We start from the raw sequence: 21,977 nt of genomic DNA on the forward strand, positions 1-21,977 counted from the left end.
TTATACTTGAGAAATAATCTTTGTGAGACACTATGCACTAAAACAGTTGCTGTTGCTAGAAGGTGTCTGTATTAATTATTGTATCCTCAAGATAAAAGCTCCATTCATAAATTATTTTTTGAACAATTCTTGAATGAAAGTACTTTGAAGTGTATTAATTTGTCAGAAAGAAAAGGTGGAATTAAGAAGGTAATACCATTTAAAGAACACAAGTTAGCACTACTTGAAAGCTAAGTCACTCCTCGCAGAACATTTTTTTTTTTCATTATTGATTCAATTTTTGGTAGAATAGAATCAAGAAAATATCAGGAGCTGAAACAGAGAAAGCAGCTGTGATTCTAACAAATTACATTATTTAAAAATTAAGCTGTTACTTCCTGTAAGAGAGCAACAGAGCCAAAATCCATAGTGTTTTGCGAGGAAACTGTCAAAATCCTTCTTCAATTGCCAAGTGGCTCTAACTTAAAAGAAGAGGGACTAGGAAAGGATTTTGCTTAAAGTGAGTTGTAAGTGAACATGATGACAAACTTTTACTGCATGGCTAAAAATATCATGCATAATTATCTTCTAACCCTACAACAAATGTGGTTCAAGTAAACTATGGAAAACACTACAGAAAAGATTTTACTTTATCTTCCTTCTTGTTTTCATTTATAAGTAAAAAGTAACTTTCCTTTCTCAATACCCCTAAAGCACTTCTACAGTCTCTCTCTTCATCTCAGCAATTCCTATAAGCCCATTTTTTAGAGTTGACACATGTAGATTCCTTATTCCACCCCTATACACATACTTAATATCATTACGTAGTGCTGTTCAATATTCTCAGTATTGGCCTCATGAGGAAACAACAAAAGTTGAGGAAAAAAAAACACACAAAACAAACAAACAACAACAATTAAAAATCCCACAAAATAAAAAGAGAGAAAAGTAGTAAAGTGGTCCCGTACAATTGTACAATTTAGGTTAACATTTTTAGATTGGCAAGCCTAGAATTCTACAATATCATTTTTCTTATGCAATTAAACAAACAAACCAAAAAGTATAATTCCTGCTATTGTTTTGGTAAAACCACCTTGAATACATTTTTATTGTGTAGCCATGTCTCTTCAAAGAGAAGAGCCGGAATCACAGAATCACACAGAATTTTCTAGGTTGGAAGAGACCTCAAGGTCATCGAGTCCAACCTCCAACCTAACGCTAACAGCCCTCCACTAAACCATATCCCTAAGCTCTACATCTAAACGTCTTTTAAAGACTTCCAGGGATGGTGACTCCACCACTTCCCTGGGCAGCCTGTTCCAGTGCCTCACAACCCTTTCAGTGAAGAAGTTCTTCCTAACATCTAACCTAAAACTCCCCTGGCTCAACTTAAGCCCATTCCCCCTCGTCCTGTCACCAGGCACATGGGAGAACAGGCCAACCCCCACCTCGCTACAGCCTCCCTTGAGGTACCTAAAAAGAGCGATAAGGTCACCCCTGAGCCTCCTCTTCTCCAGGCTGAACAAGCCCAGCTCCCTCAGCCGCTCCTCGTAGGACTTGTTCTCCAGGCCCCTCACCAGCTTCGTCACCCTTCTCTGGACCCACTCAAGCACCTCCATGTCCTTCTTGTAGCAAGGGGCCCAAAACTGAACACAGTACTCGAGGTGCGGCCTCACCAGAGCCGAGTACAGGGGGACAATCACCTCCCTAGCCCTGCTGGTCACGCTGTTCCTGATACAAGCCAGGATGCCGTTGGCCTTCTTGGCCACCTGAGCACACTGCTGGCTCATATTCAGCCGACTATCCACCATCACTCCCAGGTCCTTCTCTGCCTGGCAGCTTTCCAACCACTCATCTCCCAGCCTGTAGCTCTGCTTGGGGTTATTGCGCCCCAGGTGCAGGACCCGGCACTTGGCCTTGTTAAACTTCATGAATGTTACAAAGAAAGTAAAAACAAGGCAGAAGTCTGCAAACTTATTTTGAAAATAAATTTGTATTCATATTAATGAGTAATTTGGAGCAACAGCAACAAACCTACAGAACAAAAGAATTAGTACTGAGGCCTCAATTTTTACACTGCATGTGGTCTGAGTTTTATTTCAATATTCAGTCTGACCCTCTGGACCTCTTGCCTCCACCAGTAAATGGTACAGAATGCTCCCTATCCTTGTTACTATTCCCAGCTAAAAGCTAATTTAGACAGAGCTTGCAAGTATTAACACACACACACACAGGAAAAGGGAAAAGAAAAAATGGGGGAATTTCCCCTTTTCCTCCCATTGTTCCATCAAAATATTTACAAAATGATGAAATATTTGTCCTTGGAACACATACCTGTGCAGAGGTTTGCATTGTGGTCTTCACTATCATCTTGATAAACCAGGCAGAGACATTATGTTAGAAAGCAATGTGAATGCCTAAAGAAACATTTGCAGGAAATATTTTATTATAACAGTTTGCTGCAGGCTAACATTCATTGTAGACTCACAGAATAGTCACAAAGTTAATGTGAACAGAAACACCTGTTGGAGAAATGGCATACTGTTTATAGATAGCCCATTAGTGTTCATCATAGTTGGCTTTTAGAAACACTTCGACAATATATTAGTATGTCCAGAAAGGGAGGAAAAAAAAAAAAAAAAAAAAAAAAAGCTAAAATTGGCAAAATAATTTTTCAGAACAGTATAACTCTCCACATGGGTGTCACAGAGAGACATTTTCTCTCAATATAGTTTTTAAGGTTAAAAAAAAAAAAAAAAAAAAAAAAGGGAACTGCCCCCCCCCACCCCTTATCTAGTTCAGGTTAGTCTACTGCCTTCAGTGTGAATACACCTGTGTACAGGAGTTGGCTCACTGTGCCTCCAAACAAACCAGAAAGATCACCAGTTGCAGCTGTAAATACTCAGACAATTTTCTTTTCTCCTCTGAGATAAGTGAAGATTCTGGGTAACTGACTATCCTGAACTCTAGTAGAAACAGCATCTTCATATTTTTTAGAAAAAAAACATACGTTTGTTATTGCATTAAAAAAAATATTAACCTTGACATTTTTATTTCTGGCTTCAGTATCAAATTTTGTTTTTAAGCTTTAAATCTCTGAGTGTGTTGATTTTTTTTTTCAGATGCAATGAAAGAATAAAAATGTCATAGATTATGTACATGTATGAATTGTTATAGCTGTACTATTCCACCATAGTTTCAACAAGCAAGGGATTTAATGTATGAAGACATCATCAGCAGTCTCCTTTCAGTACCTCATCATTTTAAAACAAAATTGACTTAATGGGCTGGATGAAAGATGCAGTTTCCAATTAGGGAGGAGGAAGTCATTGAAAAGTGGGCTGGTGGAATTTAGGCTCTTCTGAAATAACAGCATTCAGCAAACAATATTACTGTTTAAATTCAATATGTAATAAAAGAAGCAGATGGATTAAGTAATTCAGGTCAATATGCATATATAAGCTGTATGACATTTTGGCAAATACACAGTTTGATACAGTTTCGACTATTATGACTGCTCGTGCAGGCCAAACAAATGATAAAAAGCAAGGCCCACCTCTAGTAATGAGCCACATCAATGGCCACAAAAAATCCCCAAAATATTCAGTTACACCTCTAAATATTAGGAAAAAACATTGAAACACAACTTAGACATTCCCTGAAAAGCAAAACAACATTTCTCACATTACTCACTGAAGAAATAATATGGAATTTTGGAAAACAAACAACAAACCACAAGAAATGGCTTATATTACAAGTATGCAGAAAACTCATAAAATTATTTTCCTGCTGCCCCGTGCCACATAGAAAATCTGGTTAATATCTGTCACTATTCTGCAAATCAATATCCAGTCTTACAATATTTCAACTTACTGCTGCTGCTTAGAGGAGGCACCCTGGGAAGGGAGTATCTCTGAATTTCCAAATTCAAGAGGTATTGGTTTCAGCTGGTTAGAATGTTTTCAGAGCTCTCATAACAGCATTGCAATTATTATGCAATAACTTCTGCCTAGATGTTGTTTTCACTGACCAAAATCTTGATGAGGACACACAAGTACTTACTTGTAGCTAGCTGCTCTCTTCTAGAAGTCTCACTTGTTCAAAGTTGACTCCACTTCAAGGAGATGCTGAAATTCATCAGTTTGAACATTACTTCAAACTATGGGTTTTAACACTGCAGAAGGATTATTGTCTGACTCTTCCCATCTTTACAGGTAATACTTCAGAATGACTAGACTATCATTTCCTGAGTAAAGCCTAACTTACTCATGTATCTACAGTACTGACATGAAACCTCAGGATGTTTTTCCACAGCTCTGATCTAAAACAATGCTGCCATAATTTTGTCAACTCTGTCTTTCTCTGGTAGTACATTCCTGCTTCTTCCCTGATGTCAGCAATCATGACTGATGAATTATGAGGTGGAGAAGTTCGGGAGCTAATTGGGGATGGGCTATTTCTCAGCAGTTTTAAATCTGGTATAATACAATGCACAGACAACAAAAAGGAAGGGACAGCTTGCCTGGATAAGCATACTTAGTACCTTGTTCTTTATAAACTGAAAGCTACACAGATACAATCATCAAGAGAACTGGGCACAAAACTGTGTTTGAAGCTCCTGTGACCACTGGCCATAGAGGGAATCAAGCCATATGGTATGACAGAGGTTTTATAGCAAATTCAGATTTTGTAGATCCCAGCAATCCTGTGATATACCTGCAACATATATGGTACTTCTAAAAACACCTAGGAAGGCTACTAGATGTGGTGTCAGAAGCATTCATCTGTCTCAGAGTTCAAATATAGTATGGATGAATGATGCAGGAAAAAAACACATGAGCACATGATGGAGTGAAATCATGGTCTAGAACATGGTCTAAACTTTATATTTAGTTATGTGCCTCTAAACAGTTGACTACAGCAAAGAGCTACAGGTTGGCTGTCTTTTGGCTGTTGCTGCTCTCTGGTATGATGTTGCCATCATTAGAATCAAACTTAGATAACTGCCATGCTGGATAAATAATGGAGGCAGATGGAAGGACAAAAACAAACAAAACAACAACAATCACAAAACAACAACAACAAAAAGCCAAACCAACAAACCAACAAAAAAACCCAACAACATAAATATTAATTTCCACATGGCAGGAACTTGACATTAGAAGAGCCCTAAGGTGGGTTCTGCCCCACATTTCCTCAAAATAAATATATCCCCATCCTGAGTTTCAGTCTCTGAAGGAAGATTTTATTACAACATGATAAACCTGAAAAAAATAATGAAAAAAATGACAACTTGAGGTCATCTAGGTGAGACAGACCTTGGGAGTGCCGATCTGCCCAGTTACCTGTGTCCTCAGAGGGCAGCTCCTTGCCCCTGTTCTTTAGTGTCTTTGAGATCTAAATGAACCCCATCCCTTTTGCTGGCCTCAGCAATGTCCCTCTCTCATCTTGGTGGCTTGGCTATGTGTTCACCCCTTCCTGCTGCCAGAAACCTTCCTGTCAGCTCCCTTGCACCAACCTCTCAAAGTTTTCTTTTTTAAAAGTCCAGAAAGCAGAGCATGTTTTACTTGTCTAAGTAAAAATACATTCTCCTTACTAGAATAAGTGATCCAGGGTACCCTGCACAACATTGTCTGCCAACCCAGCTGAGTCTTTCACCCAAGTGCTGCACAGTACCGCCTCACAAATTGCTTAAGAAGCAATTTGAATACTTACACTCTTCATCACAAACAGGATACGAAAAAGGCCCTGAAAAATGACCCATGTCCAGCAATAGAGAGAAGTGAAAAAATTACCAGTTTTTTTCTTCCTGTGTGTGGTATTGTTGTTAGTAGTTATTAGTGGTGATGTTTTTTTCTACTTTGAATTCTTTTTTTTTTTTTTTAAATAAAAAAAGTAACCTGGAAGGAAATAAAACATTAAAATATAAGCTAATTATATAAAGTTCTATTAAATAACAAAATCAAAAATTAAAGCAGAAATTACTTTAAAGCAAATCTGTCAGTCTTTCACTCTGCGGTGCCAATTGACTCTGTGACATTTTACCACCATATTTGATTCTTTGTGTTTACACAATTACAAAATTTACACAATTCCCAGGAGACTGCACACAGTTTCCCCGTTCTCAAGAGAACAGTAACTAAATCAAAAATAGCCTTGCAACATACCAAACATACCAAAAGGTGCTAATCTGTAAGAAAGGAAGAATTTGAAAAATAAAAGAGGTTAAAATGAATTCTGCCCTTCTGCTCAGGTTTTGTGCTCAACCCAAGCATCCATTTTTTAAATACTCAGTTAAAGACTTCCTACTGCTGCTTATGCCTGGACCACCTGTTCCCATCACGCACTCAGATCAGCAGGTTTTGGCACTGTGGGAAATAGTTCAGAAAAATACTAGCTCAATGTCAGGCATTTGGGGTGAGCAGTCTGAACCGTGTGACCTGAGTGCTATTTCATTAGCATGAAAAAACAAATGGTTAGGAGGAAGGAAAGAAGGACAAATACCGTGTAAAAATTGAGTACTGTATGTCAAGTTAGTAGAAATGAAGAAAAGAGTTGGAAGGAAGTTCTAAACTGTATTTAACAGGATGAGAAGGGAGGAATGTGGATTATAGTTTCTGGAGTATGAATGATGTTGAATAAAGAGGTGAAAGAGGCAATTTTTCTATTGATAGGTAAGAAGTGGAAGAGCAGGTGATAAATAATCTTATGCAAAGAAGCAAATAGGTGGTATAAAAAAGATCAAGGGGAAAGGAGCAGGTGAAGTGATCGATGGCTAACAGATTGAATAGGCTAGTTAGATAAATAATTCCTGAGTGCCAGTTTTAAAAGCTCTCTGAATTATAAATTTTAAATCAACCCTTGCATCTGACCTCTAACAAAACTTTGTTATTGATAGCAATATATTCACATCTGGAAGAAAATATCCAGAAAGACAGTTACAAACCTTCTACATTTAGTTCATAAGAAACTCTTCTAGCTGCAAAGATAGAGATTTCTGGTCTTTTGTCTTTAAATTTCTCTCATTGTTTCAGACATTAGACTCTGCAAATAGTTCACATTTCCTCAGGCAATGAGTGAGAAGGTACTGCCATCCCAGGAGGTGATGAGAAAAAGGGGCTCCTTCTCTTTTTGGAAGGAAGAGCTTGTCACTCATTCCAGTCATAACAGCAGGCCAGACCGCTGTCATGCAGAAAATACATTTTTTCATGTAGAAAATATTTTATTCCAGGTCTTGGCACGGCAGTGTTATTTGGCACTCAATCCACAGGGGTATTATCCCACAAATAACACCATACTATAGGTCAATTCCAGACTTTTAAATAAGCAATATGAAATCTCATCCATTTCTTCCTCAAAAAACAAACAAACAAACAAAAACCAAACCAAAACAAAAAAAACCAACCAACCAACCAAAACAAACAAACAAACAAACAAACAAAAAACAACAAAAAACGACAAACAAACAAAAAAGAAAACAAAACAAAAAATAATGTCTTTTTATATCCTTTCACAATTTGAAACAGAATGTGCAACCTTATCAGGTCAGTGTGCATTGCATATTTCCTGGTAAAACAAGAGGCTTTCTAGGGTAAAGGTAGCTTTCTCTGAAGAGAACATGATACTTCTTAGTTAACTGGAACGTTAGTTCTGGAACTTGAAGAGGGGTTGAGAGATGGGTTAAAAAGGCAGTTCTTTGTATGAAGCAGATCACAAAGGTAGAAATAAATGAATACTGGAAAAGAATAAAACTTTTTATATGCCCGCTTGTATCTGGCAGTGCTAGTACAGACTCAGAGCCAGTAAATCCTCCAAATCCCCCTGGTCATTCTCTCCAGTTTCTGTGCTTGCAGACTAACAATTATGAGCAAAAGGTGTGTCCATTATGGCTGGAAATGTACAGCTGGCTTTGATCCATAATGCTGAACAGTTTCATAATATCCATAATGATTTCTTCATACACTTTAAAAGCTTTTATAGCTCTAATGTTTCATTATCCATGGCAACCTGCAATTCAGAAGACAAGTGAGAGTTGGCACAATTAAATACGTATATATATATATATTATATTGACTAGGATATATATATACAATCCTAGTCAAAGCAGAAGTCTAAATTTTTAGTAAAGATGTCAGGGAATTAACACAACATGAACCTAAATAAATATTACAGGAAAATACCTCCTACTTAAAATGCATATCTTCCTTTAGGATTCTGCTCATCTACATACCACCACATGTTCTTTTTTGATTTCACCATGCTGATATCAAGAGTCATTGTTGAATTTAAGACAATTCTCTGAAAGAAATTTGGATTTTCTTAGTACCTGAAACTGAAATTAAAAATGATTCCTCTGTCTCTTTTTTACACAGGACTGAGCCTTTTTAACAGTGCCTTTGTGGTGTCTTACCACTTAAAAAACTCAGTACACAGAAACAGGTAGAAATTATTCACATTTTCTTTTGAGAAAACACACTACATTGCACTGCTTATTAAGCTGTAGAACCTGTTCTTTTCTATTCTTTTATAGGAACAAGGATTAAGTTAGTTTTCAGAGAGCTACATTTATTTTGTTATTCTCATTTCTTGATGAAAGTAGAAGAACTATAATACTGTTTTCTTTGAGTGATGTCCAGCTTGTCTTTTTGTTTGCACCTCTATAGAGAATTTAGGACATTTGCCCCTGCATTTTTGTTGGTTTGGATCCCTCCACTAATCCTGAACAAATGCATATTTCCTACACTTTCTGACATCATCAAGCTGGCAAATATCTCTTCCAATTTCTGGAGCAAACCAAGACACTGGCATGGCTTTCTTGAATGGTAAATATCATCAATGGTGTGTAACAGCTGAGAATGTTGCCTCCAGCATCTGCCCACATGCTGAAGCACTATCTGGCGCACCCGCAATCTGTCTGCTACCAGAAAACTGCAAAACAAGCAAATCAAATCAAAGCAAACAAAAAACCACCTCTCAAAAACACCAGAACTTTCAGCTTTAAGTGAATTTACCCCTTCCTTTAATGAATACAAGAACATTACCATAAAAAAAAATAAGGTTAACAAGGAGAAAATCACTTATGCTACCCACACTGGCTCCTTCAAAGCTGCAAACATGATACAATAACAGAGGAAGAAATTCTGTCAAATTTTGTGTGGTTACTGTTGCTTGGGAAACCACTTCCTTGGTAACTACAATACATTCTCAGCACGTCCCAATATCAATTTCTCTCTGTCTCTGAGAGACACAGACCTGCAGTATTGGTGTGAAGAAAAAAAAAGGAAAAACAAAACAAAACAAAATAAACAAATAAACAAACAAAATCTCAAAACAATAACAATAACAAAACAAACCTGAAGGAAAAAGGAGAGAACGAGCTAAAGATTTGCTGTTGTTGTACTTTCAGATATGTCTAAATGAAAAATAACTGAAAATATAACTGGGAGCTGTTTTTAACATTGTTAGGAGTCAAAATTGCTGATATATGTCAATAAGTGTGCCTAGAATCATAAGCATGAGGTTGGAGACAGGTGCTTGTGGGGCTCTGGATTACTGGTGCAAAGGCTGTTGCTGCCATTTTCTCCTCTCTGATCCACCATTTGTCAGCACATTTGTTACTGAACCAATACTATGTTGCAGAATTCAGCTTCAGAAAATGTCCCTTAAGATAATTTCTTAGCATTTAAAAATAATTTCTTAGCAAAATCATTATAAAACAAAAATACCGTAAGCTACAGAATTCTCTTACAGACTGCTGTATAGTCATAGCTACAGGAAACAGTGAACTTCTCCATCTCAGCAAATGTGGAAACTTAAACAAAAATGTTAAAAAATAATTCATATCACCCTTGTTATCACTGTAACGATGCATTCTTTTTATATGTATCTGTGTGGATGTGTCTGTACATAGGTGCATGCACACACTCCTGCTGTATTTAGTCCTTTTGTTGCTATTTTTGCAGACAAAATAACTAACCAGCTGAAGTTCTTTTTGTTCTCATAGGGCCAACATCATCCAAAACCATTAATAGTGTCATTTTAACACCCTTAGTTCAATCAAGCCTTCCACCCACAGTCCAAATGGTGGAGGATGTATGTAAACCACAGCTCTTCCAGGAATTCAGTAATTTACCAAGTCAATGGAAACATTGGTGCTAAACTACAGTAATGTACTCATCCATTTCCCAGTGCTGATTCCTGGATTAAGTATGAAGGCGAATTAAGAAATTTGAAAACTGAAGACTAGACTTTAAAGTGTGGTCTCTGAAAATATAGCAGTTTGTATGATATCTACAATATAATGTACGGCTAGTTGGGAGAGGGCAGGAGGAATACTTTTCTTATTCTGATTACAAGAAAACAGATGATGGAGGGATACAGAACTATGTGACAGTAATAGAAAGCATAGGAAAACTCTTTCTGTGGTCATCACCTGGGTCAACACTAGTTTCTCACAAAGTATGCCTTAATTTATAAAAATAAAGGAAGCTGTCCAGAAGAGTTGGGCTGATAGTCTATTGGGCTACTCTTCCCATGTACTTGAAATATGTTCTTTGGAATACGCTTATTGAGCTTTGAGAATGAAAATGATAGTGGGAAATGCCAAGTCTTCCACATTACTGCCATAGCACTTGAAAAGGTTTGGCAGTACACCTTTCTCTCCCTTTGCAAGTTCAGTTACTCTATCCAAAAGCACCAACTAGCCATTAATATTAAAATTATTCAACTATGGATGCTATGAAAGCTCTAGTGAATGTGAACTGTAGGTCATCTGATGTATTTTATTGTTACCAAATTAATTTTGACAAAAAGTTACATATATGGAAAAAAAAAAAAAAAAAGATAGCAGAGAGGCCAAATCAAGACTGTATGTTTGAAGTCTCTATATGCTGACATTTAACCTTCTCTGTCTTCAAATGTGAGCTAAATGAGAAACTGCCAGTTTCATTAGGATGACATTCTGATTTTCTCACAGCACACTGGACATCTTACTTCAAGAGCATCCCATTCACTCTGGGTGAGAGGACTTACTAGAAACATTTTAGACAAAGAATAATCTAGGAAAAAAAAAAAAAAACTATAGAAATTTGACGAAAGAAAAAAATCACTCCTGTGTTGTCTCATATATTTTTGCTTACAATCGGATTATCTGTTCCTCCTCTGTTAAATGATTCTTGCATATTGCTGGCTTGATTCAAGCAAATCCATCTAGCTCTTTAAAAGTCACTGTTTGTATATTTAATTTCTCAGAGGATGATTCAGTTATGCCTACAGTCCATGGAAGTCAAGTGAGATGATTACTCTTGCCTCCCAAATATTCACTTGCAGGTGTATCAGGTTTCTATGACTTTATTTATTTATTTATTTATGTTTGCAAAGATATGCACTGTCTCTTGCACAAGGAGGTATACATTAATTTACCTTTATCTGCAGCATGTTAAAAGATGAATGGGAGTTTATTATTTATTCTATGTTAAAATAACTTCTCTTTTATTTCTATTGCAATGAGGGACAGTATCATCATCCCTATTTCTAAAATGGTTTCATTACAGAAGTCTGCCTTTCTCCTGAAATGTTTAGTGTCTGTCTGTGAAGCTTTCCAAACCATTCACAGCAAGCTGTACTGCTCTTAAATATTGGAATACTCTGATAAAATTTCAAAAGAAAGGCTTTTTAAAACACCAAAAAACTCTGAAGTATTTTTATGTACAAACATATTGAGAAGGGCTTTACAGAGCAAAACTGCACTGAACTAGCGGTGATTCCTAGCCAGAGCAAGGATTTACACAGAACAGGGACAAATCTCTCTCTCTCCTGTGCCTTTAGTGGAAGTCCTAATCACTGGGATATTGGTATTCTGCACCATTTCCCGTACTTCTTTAAATATTCATCAAACTAAGAAAGGGTGATTTGGAACATTGCCCATGACTTAACGAATCAGGAAGCACAACATCTCAAACCTTAGGCTCCCAGCAGCTATTCCGTTGTTGCTCTCTCTGATGTTTTCACAAACTTAATTTGCATAGTCTTAATTTGCTTCAGTGCAGAATAAAGAACGAATGTCAAAGCCTTACAATTGTAACAGAGCTACCAGTTTTCAATCAGCCTTCCCTACCTTTTCTAAAGATTTTTCCTATTGCCCAGCAGAGTCACATTCTCATAGACAAAACCTGAACACAGTCCCACAGAAACAAAAGTTTTCACTGAACTAGGATAAAAAAGCAAATAATTTGTCCAAATGCTAACTAACCCTACACCTCTGCAACCCCTCCTCCCGCCACCCCCCCTGTAGTTGTAGAGAACTCAAGCAATATCAGCTCCAGACAAGCTGATTTTGCAGAGAAGAATGGCAGACCATTTGGGCCAAGCCAAGATCTTATCTTTCCAAACATCTATCTAAACCCCAGCAAGGAGCCACAGGTGGCACCTTGAAGAAAGCAGTAAGGCAACAGACCAAGTCCAGAGAACACCACCAGGAAGTGGACATAAATATTACAGTGGTAAAGCAAGGATCTTTCAGAGAGAAATCCACAGTTTTAACAAGACTTTCATCATGTTCAGCCCATAACTTCCTCTGTTTTGACACTTGCCCATCAACACCATGATGCAGGCTTTTCTCCCAAGTTTCTACATTAAAAATGCTTTTTTTTTTTTTTTTTTTTTTTTTTTTTGGTCACCCGTACTCTGTCACCCATTGTTTTTACTGTTTTGTTTCCACTTGAATGTGTTTTTCATCTGTAAGTTTGGGGGGGAGAATGTATAGATGCTATAATTCTGCTCCTTTTCCTTGTGTTTTTCATCTACTTCTCTATTCATTATCATTTAAAAAACAAATACAGACCCCTCCTCTTAGACATGATTATTACTAAGAAATAGTAACTAGATTTTCTACTGGTGATAACTTAAATACAATTGAACCAGTGGTACCTGCAGGAGGCAGGTTTTCAAAAATTAGCACCTTAAGTTAGCTGAAAGCATTCCATATAAAATAGTTCCTCTCCTGATGAGCATCAGTTTTCATCCCAAATTGCACAGCACACCCTGCACAGCTAAGCATTTCTGTCTTCTCTTTCTTAATTACTACATGGCCATATTCTCTAAGATCTCAGCAGGGTGAATTTGTAGCAACAAAATTTCATATGAATTACAGACCATTGCAAATTCTCAAGCTATTTTGTAAAGTAAATATGTTAAAGGCAATGCAAATAAGGTTACCACTAAATACTCTGTCTACCATTAGGTTATTTGCTTTTTCTTTCCAGCCTCATAAATAATACTCTTTTTACAGAGTATTCCTGTAACTGAAAAGGTTTACGATATGTCTTTTAATGACATATTAACATTTTTAACACAACCAAATGCAGAACATACAGAACAAAGTCAGTGATCTTTGCTCTCATGGTTTAAAAATTCAACAGCATGATTAGCCAGGCTAGGTAAAGAGAGAGATGAAAGGGAAATACAATAGGGATCTATAAAGTTTTCAATCTTTTGTATGGAAAAGTTTAGGAACAGTATTCATTGTTTATTTTAATAAAATGATGGTGAGCCAAACGGAGAAGCTTCTTCACACAAACTCAGCTGTAGAGATTATTGCTAATGCATATCTTAGATTCATAAGTTTACGTAGATTCTACAAGTACATAGACTAACTTGTGGAAGGAGAATCACAGGATAAGCCATCTCTGATCTCCCTGACAACTTTTTGTGGCCCCATACCACAGGCAGAATACATTAGATAATCATATATAGACCAGTCCAACAGAGCCTCTAAAAATGTAAAGCTCCAGCTGGTAACTTGGACCAATAATTTAGGACACTATCTATGTGGATTTAAACACCATTAGGGTGTTGTAATGCCTGCCTGTAATGAGAGTAATACATGTATTTGAAGCTGAATGATGACTGCGCTGAAAGTATGAGCAGGCTCTTTATAATCTAGATCATAATCAGTATCACAGAGGATGCAAAAAACATCATTTACTCTTATTTCTACAGATAGTTAGTGTATGTCTCGCTTTCCAGTTTCTCATAAACTCTATATCTGGACTAATGGGCTGAGGTCAGCTGTATGAAGTTCAACAAGGCCAAGAGCCGGGTCCTGCACCTGGGGTGCAATAACCCCAAGCAGAGCTACAGACTGGGAGAGGAGTGGTTGGAAAGCTGCCTGGCAGAGAAGGACCTGGGAGTATTGGTTGATAGTCGGCTGAATATGAGCCAGAAGTGTGCTCAGGTGGCCAAGAAGGCCAACAGCATCCTGGCTTGTATCAGAAGCAGTATGGCCAGCAGGTCTAGGGAAGTGATTGTCCCCCTGTACTCAGCTCTGGTGAGGCTGCACCTCGAGTACTGTGTTCAGTTTTGGGCCCCTCGCTACAAGAAGGACATCGAGGTGCTCGAGTGAGTCCAGAGAAGGGCGACAAAGCTGGTGAGGGGTCTGGAGAACAAGTCTTACAAGGGGCAGCTTGAGGGAGCTGGGCTTGTTCAGCCTGGAGAAAAGGAGGCTCAGGAGCGACCTTATCGCCCTTTATAAGTACCTTAAAGGAGGCTGTAGCGAGGTGGGGGTTGGTCTATTCTCCCACATGCCTGGTGACGGGATGAGGGAGAATGGGTTAAGGTTGCGCCAGGGGTGTTTTAGGTTGGATATTAGGAAGAACTTCTTTACTGAGAGGGTTGTGAGGCATTAGAACGGGCTACCCAGGGAAGTGGTGGAGTCACCATCCCTGGAGGTCTTTAAAAGACGTTTAGATGTACAGCTTAGGGATACGGCTCAGTGGAGGACTTGTTAGTGTTAGGTCAGAGGTTGGACTAAATGATCTTGAGGTCTCTTCCAACCTAGACAATTCTGTGTGTGATTCTATGATCTTCCCTTTATATATTTTTCCCCATATAGTTTTGCTTAAATTTGACTTATTCCTTCAAGTAATGCTAAACACACAAATCATTTTAAATACTTCATTTTCTTAACAATGACATCACATTTATTTTAGATTTCCACAAAAGTGAATAAAGGGATAGTCTGGTCAAAAATAATATTTTTTTTCCTTTTTACATATTCATCTAAACACGCAACAGTAACATGACACTGTACATATAGAACATACCCATGATTTGGGGTATAAAAATAATGCAAAAATTAACAGTTTGATACAGGATCAATACTCTATGCACAGATCACTACATTTTTAAGGTTTTATTAAAACAAAACAAAAAAAAACAACCCACTGTATCATATGTAAGCATGGCCATCAGAAGTCAAGAGTGGCTTTGCCTTTAGCTGCTGGCTATACTCTGTACTCAAATACTGCCCAAAATACAGTTGGCTTCCCTGCTGCAAGAGCACACTAAAGACGCAGTCATCTGCTTGTCCCCAAGGTCTCTTAGGCCCTTTTCTCCAAAGGTGACACTTCCTAAAGGTAGAAAACTGCTACTCACAGCATAAGAACTCCATTAAAAGCCAATTTTCATATTCTTATCCACTTTTACAATATTGATATTTATGAAGGCCAGAAAAAAGCCCATTATTTTGAATTATTTTAAGCGCCTCCTACATAATCATCAGACCTAGCAAACAAATGCTTTTGTTACTGAATCTGACAGTGATCTTCATTTAGACTGTTGAATTATTTTCCTACCCAGAAGTAGTCCAAATAATGATGCAGAACAGTACTGTATTTCCAGCTGTATTCATAGATCAGTAATTACAGTCTACATTAACCTTTTCTCAATTTAAAAACTAACCTATGAAAGCTCTGGTTCTTCATTAAAATGAGCTTAAGAAAACATTTTTTATAATTCACGAACCTTCAGGTTATGCATGAACTTTCCTGATGACCAGATGATCAAAAGGAGTTTATTAGCTCCCAGACTTTACACAGCCTGCAAGGAAAGGTTCAGGTTTTAAATCCTCAAAACTTTATTTCCTTCCCTTGCCCCAAACTCCTGACATTTTCTCTAATGCCATTTGAAATGGTAGCATATATACTGTCCATTTATTTGAGTTTCACTTAAGTATGTCTTCTTAGTGCAACACTCTAAAGACAAAAGGAAGCTGCAAATGCATGTAAACTTTTTTTTTTTTAAATGCAAACACAGGAAGATATGTTTAGCAAATTCCTTAAGGAAAGTATTTATTAAGGAATATGTTTTACTATGTATTTTGATGTCCTTTCAATTCTTCAGAGGAACAAACCTGATTTAAACCCAATGCATTTTGAAAATATTATAAGTTCAACTGGAATGCATCTCTTCCTGTCCACTGTTGCTAAGAGATACACCTAATCTAAATCTATTTAAAAACAAAAGGGACTGGATGCACAACGTTGTAGAAAGATCAGGATAACCTGAGTTTGAAATTCTTAAATGAAGACATTGAAATCTGCTCCTTTTTGAATGATAAGAGAGAAGGAGCACTGGAGACAGCGAGGACTCCTCCCTTTGGGTTTCTTAAGCAGAACCTCAGTCCTCTCCTGTTCTGGAGATAGAGGATTATTTTCTGCAGAAAGCTCCAAAAGAAGATGAAGGGGTAGGGGCTGGGACAGCTTGATATTTACTATTGCAAAGACCACCACTGAAACATAATTCTAGCCCAACTTTCAGCTAGTCTAATGCGATGTCAAGCCTGGAGGAAGAAAACATACTTTTGTCACCCATCGCTGCCTATCCAAGAGGGGAAATAGAATCTGTGGAGAGATGAGTCCATTATCACTGCCCATAACTTCACTCCCATAGTTATCAGGACCAATGGATGTTGTGCCATTTTCTCAGGACAAAAATCACGTAGAATCACTTAAGCTTGAGGAGATGTTTCTTGCCTGAAAGGATGCAATTTATTAAAGTCTAAAGAAAAAAAAAATCAAAGCAAAAATCCTTTCAATTTAACATGCTTCTCTTCTTTCACATAAGCTTGTAAACATCTACTCTACACTTGTAAACATCAACTCTGTTTAATAAATTATCAGCTATTTGACCACATGAGGAAGCCACATCAAACACTAACATAATAGTCCTCCATATATCCTTCTTCTACAAAATAAGGAAGGTTTATGGCAGAATTCATAGGAACGTACTTCTTGTAGATAATGGCTTATAGTAATCTGAAGAGATTTTGAGCATGAGTCTGCTCTTTCTCTCCTCTAGGAGGGGGGACAGTTATGCTTTGCTTTTTTCATTTTGTTAAAAACATGCTGAAATTTGGAAGGATTCTTCTCACATCCTACTTCAATAATGATTAAAAAAAAAAAAGCTTTTAAAATAGCATCATAGGGCATATTTTGAAACTGTGCAACTAAACTGACATTATCTATATGTAAGGGCAACTTTTGCTTCACAGTCTTTTCTATTTGCTGTGCTGTTTAGTGGCAGAAGAACCTATAAGCTCCAGGAGCCAATCTGCCACTGTTGTCTTTTTATACAATCTAAGAGAATTTACATGGGCTGGCAGACAAAATTGCCCTTTGTATGCTTTGTCTCTAGGGGAATTTGCAAGTATGTCCAAGTTCTATGAAATAATGATAATCATTCTATGCACCAAGCACAAAGGACAGATTTTCCCAAAGTCTTTTCTGAGCAAGTTAAAACTGTGGACAAACAGAAAATATCAGATAATACTTAAAAGAAAACCAACCCATTTATGCATCAAAGTTAAAGTGGATCACTCTGCAATGTAAAGCACATTTTTACTGGATATAAATTTAGCAGTTCTCTGCAGCACTATGCATGACAGCAGTCTTGTGATATTTCAAGTACAGAATGGGTCCTTGGAGACATCATGTAATTTATAATGGACTAACCATAATAAACTATAGCTGTCAGAAAGGGAGCTGCTTCCAATGAAATAAGGCATGCTGGTTCATTTGTCTCATAGGAAAGTCCTGTTGAAGTTCTAGCTTTTCTGAGGTCAGCTAGGAGGCTGGTTAGTTGTTAAAAATATTCCAAAATGGAGCCTCTCCTTTGTCTTTCAGAGAGTAAGAAACAGAGAGGGAAAAAAAAACAAAACAAAACACAACACAAAAACAACGAACCAACAACACACAAATACAAAGGATCCCAGTACACTTCTTCCATCAACTAATAACACCCCTGTCCCCCAAGTGCACAGTAAATGCTTTACTGTTCTTTGTGCTGGCAAGGCTGTATCATAATCATTGCAGTAACAAAATCCAGCAATACCTGTGGGATCATACGTACTGTCTTCCTCAGGTTTTGCTGCAAATTAATTAGATGCCAGCTGTCTACAAAGTCTCTCTTCATTTTTGACATATCTGTAACTTCATTTTTTCCACACAGTCCTTGCAGGAAGACTGTGGGTGTCTGTTTTCTCTGTTTGTAGCTACTGAGGGTTGATAACCCGACAACTCACGCTCTGATATGAGAAATGATAAGTAGATTAAAGGTGCTCTTTTCCAAAACACAGATGTAGCTAGCATATCCACTCAGCACTGAAATCTACAAGGTCCACAATTAATGAAAGAATTAGATTTGGTAATGGTATTCAAAATCCAGAACTTATTTTCTAGATCCTAAATTCTTATAGTCCTTTGATGACCTGATAATCTAGAAAAGATTGGATCTCTGAAGAGAAAGTTTCATTTGACTTTTTCCCCATTATGGCACTTGATCATTTGAAATAAATATTAAAAAAAATTGTTCTAGTTACACCATACTAATGATATAATGAAGGCATAAGTAATTAAAAATGTACTTAACATAAGATGTAATAAATTGAAATACTTAATATTTAATTTAACAATAGTTATGAGAGGCAAAGGGCTGCAGTAAACCTTGTAGGACTGTTCTGTTGCAAGTTGTTAGCAGGTGTCACTGACCTAGGCTGTGCTGTGTGCTCAAGGTGTTTCTCCTTGAACTTTGGTGCCATCACTCACTCACATAACACCAAATGTGAGGACAGCAGAGGGCATTTTTCTCTTCAAGGAGAGAAAAAAGGGAGATGCCACATGGGATACAAACCTCAGGCAAATCCCCATCTGACAACAGGCTTGTTGTCTAGCTGCCAGAAGTATCTAGACATCCAACAACATCTTTTGAGTTCATGCTATGCAAAAGCTATGGTAATCTTGCATAACATGATATGCAAAAGCTATGGTAATCTTGATTCAGTTCCTCAAAGCAAATTGACCTGGGTACAATAAACATAGTGATACTAATAAAAAATAAATAAATAAATAAATAATTGATTGCACTTTGCATGCATGTTCATGGGTCCTACCTTGCAGCAAGAAGAGAAGTTGAGAGCAAACAGAGAAGCTGAGGAGACCAGGTCTGCAGAGAGAGCACCACACAGGCACCCAGTACTCATGCTTTACTAGGTCTCAGAGCTTTGAGCATCTCTCATATAAGAATGTTAAACTTTTAAAAGAAATGACAACCAAATCAGTTATACAGTGTACAGAATGAATCAGAAAGTTCAAGATTATGGCCACCAAAGCAGGCAGACTGAAAATGCTGTCATTGCTAGAGTTTTCTTGTCCATTCCTAATTCCTCACCATGCCAAGATTCCTCATCATGCATTCAGAGGGAAGCTAACTGCTGAGTTGAAGTACTTAGATTTTATTTTTTCCAGAAAGCTTGGTGGAAAAAGAAGATAACATTTTAGCAAACTTAACACAAACACCAACATTTGACATTAAAAATGAAAAAAAAAATTTAGTTGAAATTAAAAATAAAATCTCCTAGAAAAGAAAATCACTTCTATGGGATATTAAAATAATTTTTTTTTCTTTGTTTAAAGTGTTAAATAATGTACTAATACAATAATGTTTTTTTTTTTTTTTTTTTTTTAAAAAAAAAAAAAAAAGCTTTCCTAAGATAAATATTTTGTATAAATTTAAATCCAAAAGCATCACAAAACTTTTCAAGGGTATAAAGTAACAAATACTAACTTTTCAAAAATAAATATCCACAAAGCATATATTTTTCCATAAATATTTTTGATATAGATAGACTCATCTAACAAGAAATGAACAGTGTTTTCTCCAAGCAGTCACAATTAAGCAGTCCAGCTATCAACAGGGATATAACTTTTATAACAAACAATCATTGCATCTTCACAAAGCAAAATGTTTGGGAATGTCAAATTTAGACATCTTGCTAATGAAAACAAACAAAAAACACAAAAACCCAAACTCATCTATTATTTTATGCAGTATGATTCACTGACAAAGAAATGGTTACCATGTGCTTTTAAGCTGGGAAAGTAGTGGCACAATTCTTATCCTCTTTCAGAGTAGATCTCATAAATACAGAAACTAGCAAGAGGCATTCTGCATCTACTAAAGAATAATGGCGCAGATCTGTTATAAAATGACTTTTCAAAGTAATATGCACAGTGGAATAATAATATATGTCATTAGAATTAAATAGCTCACTTTACATCTACCACTAAGGAGAAAAGCCAAATCTGTTCCCAATACCACAGAGATTTTACATACAGTGTAGTTTCCACTTAGCAATGTGTGACTTCTTGCAAAGTCTAACCAAATTGTTTGAGTTTATAGGCTAACAGGTTTGCATCGTTATGTCAATTATTATTCAAGGAGGAAGATCTTCCCTTCCCTTCCCTTCCCTTCCCTTCCCTTCCCTTCCCTTCCCTTCCCTTCCCTTCCCTTCCCTTCCCTTCGACAACTTTCAAGGTGTGCCCAGTAAAGAGAAATGATTGGTTTTATAAATGATGTTTAACCCCTTGTGAAAACCTTTGGGTCTGAACCTGCTCATCTGAGCAAAGGGAGCAGGATTTGGTATTTGTTTTCAAACACTCTCAGCTGTGAAGTATACCCCTAGGGAAGAAGCATGGACTTATGCTGGACATCCTTCCTGCTCATCAGCACCAGGAGGGCTTCCCTGACTTCCCCAGACTTCCCAGACTTCCCTGTAAGCAATCTGAGTCAGATAGTGAGCGGGTGATGGATGGGCAGGTTGCAGTTAATAGACAGAAATATACTATGACAGAAAAAGAGCCTGAATGTAATTAAAAATCTTCTAGCATGAGTGAGAAATTGTACTTTATGTTTTATTTGCCTCTTCTATCCATTTTTTATTTTTATTAAATATTTCTTGCTTTTGTAAATTTCCATTTTTCCATTTGGATCTCATAAAAAGGTTTTTTTTTTTTTTTTTTTCTTCCCTCTTTCTCTTATCCTTAATTAGTGTGAATGTCAAACCTGTTCAGTAATCATGTAGCTTTGGGTAGTAATGAAGGCAAATAAATAATGCTTAACCTTTCACAGAGAGATCTGGAAACCCTTCCAAAAACAATTAAGGCTTGTATGATTCACAGGAATTAACAAAGGTCAGCAAGTTAAATTTCCAAACTTGTGTAAAAACAATATCATTAAAATAAGGTTGTGTGTGTGTGTGTAAGGGTGGAGAATAGATAGTCTGTCCTTCCTACAATATTAAACCCCTCTAATTTTAAAGCATTTGTTATGAGTTGGAGAAATTAGGCAATGTTGATTAGGTGCTGATGTTGGTTGGGAGGATTTCCCATGCTGTGGTTCTCTTGCTTTCTTCTTATCCAACACTCCCTGTGAATTTTCTTCTGCATGCTTGGCACACACTTTTCTTTCAGATAAGTTTTGATGCAAAAACAATTCAATGTGTCTAGAAACATTGAAGACAAATCCTTCTGTCCTGACGTGGAGGCTTTGGCTTCTGTATTACCACATTTCTTTTCCAGACAATGCCCTCTCTCCTCAAGGAACAATTTCTTTGCATGACATGGAAGGGGAAAATATCATCCTCTATAATGTAGCCATTACTAGACACTGCACATCTTGTCCTTTTCACTGCTGTCAAAGAGCATACAAAGGCCTTTGTTCCCTGTAACTTGCATGACATTTTACACCTGTGCCTGCCAGTCATCTCTCCTCACAGGGTTTTATAAACATCAATACTGGAAAATGTCAATAAAAAGTTGAAAATTAAAGACAGAGATGATCAATCAATTTTTCAGACAAGATCTTTGGAAACATCTAACTAGGAG

Source organism: Aythya fuligula, chromosome 14 (assembly GCF_009819795.1).
Source record: "Aythya fuligula isolate bAytFul2 chromosome 14, bAytFul2.pri, whole genome shotgun sequence".
Lineage (NCBI taxonomy): Eukaryota > Metazoa > Chordata > Aves > Anseriformes > Anatidae > Aythya > Aythya fuligula.